Consider the following 6,763-nt stretch of genomic DNA (forward strand, 5'->3'; position numbering starts at 1 on the left):
AACACCACTCCCCCCCCCCAGCAATGCTGGCTGGGAGCAGAGGCAAAGGATAAGACATGTTTCTTGTTGCCTGCTATTTGGAAATTACATACATTTTTCATTCCTGCATCTTTACACTGAGATCCTACTACATTTGCAGGAATGTCACATTACCAGTTCTATTTATTACATGCATTCCTTGCTCTTTTTCTGTGAAGCTGAACACAAAGCAGTTTACGTGTGAATGCGGCTTCCAGTCCTCCACTGAGACTATTCTTGGGACAGCTCTATTTGGCTTTAGCAGTCAAAACATATCAGCTCCTCTCAGATTATTGTGTCACAATAAACACCAGGCCAGCTCTTGACAACATGCTCAGTTGGGCCACATTTATTCCCTTGCAGGCTTTCCAGCTAGTAATCAAGGCTTCTGAGAGCCAATGCAATGCATTCACTAGGTTAACACTATCACCTGGAAAAAGTGTAGTTTCAATACTAATTCCTTGGCAGTCATTCTTTATAACTCCTTTGCACAACCATGAATGTTAGAATTGTTGGGTCAACTGCATTTTCTTTCCTGAGATTCCAGATCCAAAACCGAAAATTGAAGAGTGGGCACTGTGAAGTCTTAGAGGTGAGGAAGGTAAGAAAAAAGTTTTCCCAGGCTTTCTGCTGCTTCTGTCAGGCCTTCTACAGCAAAAAGGATCACGAGTCACAGTACTTGTGCTCTATTCACTAACTTTTCCAGATGATACAGTGGGCAAGGTCTGAACAGAAGTGTGTTCAAGTAGACTCAAATAGAACTCTTCTTAAGATTTAGCTGTTCAACATGGCAAGATTGAAACATGAAGCAGGTGTGCATGACTCTATGCCTGACACAGTTTGGAAATGAAACAAATAAATATTGACTAGAGCTTAGTATGTTGTCTCCTTTACAAGCTGTTAGTTTCCAATGGTGCAGGTGGAGGAGGTTTCTTTTAAACTGTTGATTAGGTATTTCAGGATATCTATATGTTTATAATTCACACACCCCCCAAAATATTGTACTAGTGCTCTACTCACTAACTTTTCCAGATTTATTTATTTATTTATTTATTTATTTATTTATTTATTTATTTATTTATTTGATTTGATTTGATTTGATTTGATTTGATTTGATTTGATTTGATTTATACCCCACCCATCTGGCCTAAAAGACCATTCTAGGCAGCTTCCAGTGAATATAAACAATAAAATAATACAAAGAATTACATAAATCATATTATAACATACACAATGCAAAATTTGAATACAAATAAATAAAGGGAGAACAAAGAGAAAAATCAAGTGTTAGCTGGAGGGAAGGCCTGAATATATAACCATGTTTTTAGTTGACCTTTAAAAGCGCCCAGAGTGGGGGCCGCATGAATCTCAGGAGAGAGATTGTTCCAGAGGCAAGGAGCCACCGCCAAGAAGGCCCAATTTCGTGACTTTTCCTTCCGGGCCTCTCTCGGCGTCAGGCTCCTCAGCTTCACCTCCTGGCTCGCATGGGTGATCCGGATAGATCTAGGTGGGAGCAGGCGTTCCGTCAAATATCGAGGTCCTAAACCAGATGATACAGTGGGTCCATATTGGTGCTCTGGAAGAAAGGGGACTGGATATACAGCTGCTGTGTACATGCACTTAGACTCATTGTATCATTTAGGGAAATATTCATGCAGTTGGGTGAACACCCACACACATCTTCACATTGACCCAGTGTGTCCTGGAGCCAGCTAGGAATGGGTAGATGAATGTCCAAGCTTTAAAGCTACCTCACACACAAGAATTAAATTATCTCTTACTCCAGCGCTGCTCACATTGAGCCTTGTCTCCCCAGCTGGAAACTGCAGAAGCACAACAATCTCCTGAGATCCATCCTCTAGGGCCCCGGCAACTCTAATGCATTCAGCAACAGAGAGGATTTGAGATTATGATGTAGACTATGCTGTACTAAACGAAGGTCTGCGGGGTCTCATTGAGAAACACTTCTTGCACTGACATTCCCCAAATCATCTGTCAAAGCAGTTACAGAGTCGGCCTCTGACACTTTCAGATTCCATCATACTCCATGGCATGTGTAGAAGAAGCTTCCGCTGCTGAAATGAGGGCAGGCTGATGGCTCAGCAAGGTGCCTGTAGACAGAAATGTAAGAGGCCCTCAGTGACAATCCCAAGCCTTGTCTCCTGACTTTTTGCACCTCAGCAAAATCACCCTGTCTTCCCTCCTCCCTTAGAAGCCTGCTAAAAATGGAACAAAAGGTCACAAAAGGTGGCCCATGATCCTTGCAATTCAAGAACTGGTATTTCAAATGAAGTGCTCTGATTTAGGTAGCAGTTTACGTTTTTTAGCACCTCTTCTCATCTGACATCATTTTTGCCCATTTACAGGATCACAATTGACAGAAAACTGACTTAAAGTGTAGCAGAATAGGCTAACTACAGTGGTGCTCCGCTTGACGATGACCCCACTTGACGACAAAATCGGTGTACGATGACTTTTTGCGATCACTATAGCAATCGCAAAATGATGTTTCTATGGGGTTTTTTTGGCTTTATGTTAATTCGGTCCCTGCTTTGGGAACCGTTTTTTCGCTTGACGATGATTTTTCCGGCTTTGTAAAATGGCTTCCCTTTGCAAAATGGACGCCTTCCCTTTGCAAAATGGGTGTTTTCCAGACAGAAGCTTCACATTACAGTGAATTAGAACAGCTGATCGATGGTTCTCTATGGGCGATCTTCGCAAAACGAGCAGGTAGTTCCCCCATTGGAACACATTAACCGGTTTTCAATGCATTCCAATGGGTTTTTCACTTTTGCATGATGACGATTTCACTTTACAGTGATTTTAACGGAACAGATTATCATCAGCATGTGGGGCACCACTGTATATGTGAACATAATGTTTATATGTTGTCTTTTTAGGAGGTGATCCAGAAGATTTAACTCAAGGAGATCATTGGAGTGAAGTAAGAGAAACAATTCCCACTTTTGCAGAAGAAGTTGATACGAGTGATGGGGTGTGCCTGATCTCTTCCGAGGTCAGAAGGACTACATGGATAACTGTCAGAGGGAATTCTCAGCTAAGTAGTAATTTGCCCCTTTCCAATGCTGGTCTTTCTATTTCTGATCTTCCCAGAGATTTTTTTAAAAAACAATAATAAAAATAAATAGTTATATAGGTTTCTTTTTAAATGTCTGGAGTGCTATGTCATTCTCATATAGACAATAAGGTAAAGGTTCCCCTTGACAATTTTTGTCCAGTCGTGTCTGACTCTAGGGGGCGGCGCTCATCCCGCTCTTCAAGCCATAGAGCCAGCGTTTGTCCGAAGACAATCTTTCCGTGGTCACATGGCCAGTGTGATTTAGACACGGAACTCTGTTTACCTTCCCACCGAGATGGTACCTATTTATCTACTCGCATTTGCATGCTTTCGAACCGCTAGGTTTGCGGGAGCTGGGACAAGCAACGGGCACTCACTCCGTCACGTGGATTCGATCTTACGACTGCTTGGTCTTCTGACCCTGCAGCACAGGCTTCTGCGGTTTAGCCCACAGCGCCACCACGTCCCTTAACCATATAGACAATAGCAAGCAGTTATTATGCCTATAACACATTGAATTCTGAAATATTTTTACAGAGAATATGTTTTTCATTTTAGAATATGCTCCCTCAAAATGCTAGTTATGGATTCATTCCTTTTGCACTCAATTTTCATAGGTACTATGAATATTTACAGAACTAGGCCTTATGATCTGCACCAGAGGCTGGTACAGTTCCAGTTATGAGTTATGCTCTGGTGTCTAGCAGGAACCATGCATGAAATATGTTACAATCTTATCTTCTTCCTTTTTCTTACACTTTACTCCATTTTAATCAATATTGTCACTCCTTTTTCATAAACTTGTTACCCCTCCAGCTCTCTTGATTCATGATACATTTTATGAATGTCGCATAAGATCAATACTGGTATGGCCATTGGGGTATCTCACATCACACTGGTCTAGATTAAAAACCTGGTAGTCATATCCCAGCTAGTCCTCCTGCTTCTTGGCTGGAGGAATGGAAAGTATCACTTCCATGCTTATACCTTATTCAGTTGAGTATGAGTTTGTTGTTGTATCTTATGTCCTATATTTGTCAAATAGAAATCCAAACAAAAATAGTTGATATTTGACGGCATGCACAGTGTCACCAAATTGGGGGCTTTTTTCCTTCCCCCACCAGTAACACAAGATGCGATTTGTGCATCTATGTCACCCAGAGGGGCAGGTCATATAGAGCACCATATTTAATGGCACTCTCTCAAGTGCTCGACCTCTTTCAAGGCTTTCTTCTTTGGAGGCTAGAGCTGTGCTGCTCTGCTTGGATCGTGGTGCAGCACTTTTGATTTTGATTGTGGCTGCACTCATTGTGTCCTTTGGTGGGACTGGGGGGTGCATTGGCAGTCCCCAAAGTTTAGAATTCCGAGGCATCCCTTTGTGGGCTCTGGCTAGCTTGCTTACAGCAGGCTTCTTTTTTTAAAAAAAATCTCAATGAATTAAAAAAATAATTTCAATAATTGGGTGCACCAAGGAGGTGCAGCAAGGTTGTCCCATCAGCTGCCCCGAGAGTAGTCCCAATTTTGTTACTTGAGCGGATCCCTTACCATTAGGTTCCCATAGTTAAGTAGATTTAGATAAATAAATATTTTTTAAAAAAAATGATGCTCAGACTAATTAATTAGATTAATAAAGAAGAGGAAGAAGGGGAAGAAGAATATGATGATGATGATGCTTGAACAATAGGATTACATCAATCAGGTGGAAGGAGGGAGTAAAAAAACAAGGAAAAGTGAGAGAGTGAGGGGAAGAAGTAAAGGGTTCTGGATTGTTTATAAGGATATTGCCAGATTATTTGGTTGAGGCCAAGAGGCACACTTTGCAATAGGTGATTCAGGAGTGTTTTGGCTACTAACAGTAATTATCTTGAGTTACTATAAGCAGGAGAGGTGGATTGCCAGTTGTGAACAGGATAGTCATTACAGCATTGCCTTTCCCACCCACTCACTAGGCTTTAAGTAAATGATCTGTATGTATGCTGGTGGTGTTGGATGTTTTCCTGTTCCATTGGCTCACCCTGCAGTTGTTGTAAGCTCACAGGCTTGGACTCGGATATGGTCAAACTAGGTCACAGTGCCTAAAAAAGATAAAGGCAAGAATAAGGGTAAGCAGCCACCCAAACGCATGGCACCCAGGGCTTCCCTGCTGGTGTTGTCATCGTCTGATGCAGAAACTTGGTCTGTTTGGAAAGTGCTGCATGCTAAGATTACTGCATTGGAAGAGCAGTGGGCTGGCCAAGCTGGGGTGGCTGGTGGGGACTCCCAACCTAGGTGTTCATCCAGATAATCAAAGACACTCAAGCAGGCCAAATTTAAAGCTCTTGCAGGTAATTTGTCTAATTTTGCTGTTTTAGTGGGTAACTCTCCCAGTACATTGGGAATGGTGAGACCAGTAGAGGCTCTTCTGCTAGCATTAGTGGGTGCTTGAACATCAAGGAAGTAGGCACAACCATGGGACAGAAAACTGAGGTGCTGGTCCCAAGGAAAGAAATGCAGAGGTGCAATGCAGCAACAGACACTAGGCTGGACATGGGTGCAGGCCCATCCAGCTATGAGAGTAATGTGGTTCTAACATCAGGTTTGCTCACTGTCACACCGGACACAACTAAGGCAATGGTAGCATGGACTTGGAGCATAAGGAATTGGACACAGGACGAACCTCACACATCCCACTCAGCTATGGGTATGCAAAATAGGTTGGTGAGTCAGATAGTTCTTCCAGGGCCTAGCACCAGTGCATAGATTGCTCCCTGCCTTCAGACATTTCCCACCTTCAAGGAATTACAGTGGGAGTTCGGGTCTGGCCATATGCTTCTGTGCCAGGTACTGGATATAAATCAATTCCCCTTAGATCTCTGCAATTTGAGAACTATGCTCTCCTGTTAGGCAATCACCTGACTCGAGCTACTAAAGAAAACATCTAGAGGGATAGCTACGTAGATGTTTTTGAATTACTTAACCAAGAGGGAGATGCCAAGGATTTAGAAAAGGAGGATGAGGTAGATAAGGAGAGATGTGAACACCTCGGGTATCTTCCCTGAACAATCTTGGGCAAATTTGTTGCCAGTGTCATTATTTTGCAGTAAAAGTTAGGGCTCAACCTTGAAGGGTGCAGTCTTTGGTCCAGAATTTGGACCTTATTTACAGGACCTACCTGGACTTCCCAGGACACACATGGTTCCTTTATGATGAAAGTTTCTGTATGAGAGCATCCATTCACTGACACATGAGACAGGATGAGCCACACACAGGGCTTGGGCTTCAAACCATGATGCATGCCCATCTGGCCTAGGATGACAAGTTTGATAGTGGTCAACTGATTAGGAGGACTGGACTAGCTAATCTTCCCTGTGCAACTGCAGGGTAAGTGGTTCAACTCTGCCTGCTCTGTTTAATTCACAGGTTTCATGCACTATGAAGTCTTACCATTACAGGCATGAAGCAGGTGCTTCAATGGGTAGCCCTCCAAAAGGTAGGTGGGTGGGTGGGTGGAAGGGAAGGAAGGAAGAAACAAATGTTTAGCCATGGTTGCCCATGGTTGCATAATTGGTCCCACTGAGCAGCTGCAGTGCAGACAGTGAATGCTTTGACATATTGTTGGCCATTGTCCTTCTGTGGAGCTCACACATATCCAAAACTGGTGGAAGTCTGTCATGACTGGTGACAACA

General features: G+C 43.0%; 1 long non-coding RNA gene across 1 annotated transcript; it reads left to right on the forward strand.

The window, feature by feature from the left end:
• Positions 1-574: 574 nt before the first annotated feature.
• Positions 575-6,125, forward strand: LOC144589408 (uncharacterized). Its single transcript, XR_013545498.1, has 2 exons — positions 575-619; positions 2,919-6,125. It is a non-coding gene; the product is annotated as an uncharacterized LOC144589408 (long non-coding RNA).
• The last annotated feature ends 638 nt before the right edge of the window (positions 6,126-6,763 follow it).

Source organism: Pogona vitticeps, chromosome 5 (assembly GCF_051106095.1).
Source record: "Pogona vitticeps strain Pit_001003342236 chromosome 5, PviZW2.1, whole genome shotgun sequence".
Taxonomy (NCBI): Eukaryota; Metazoa; Chordata; class Lepidosauria; order Squamata; family Agamidae; genus Pogona; species Pogona vitticeps.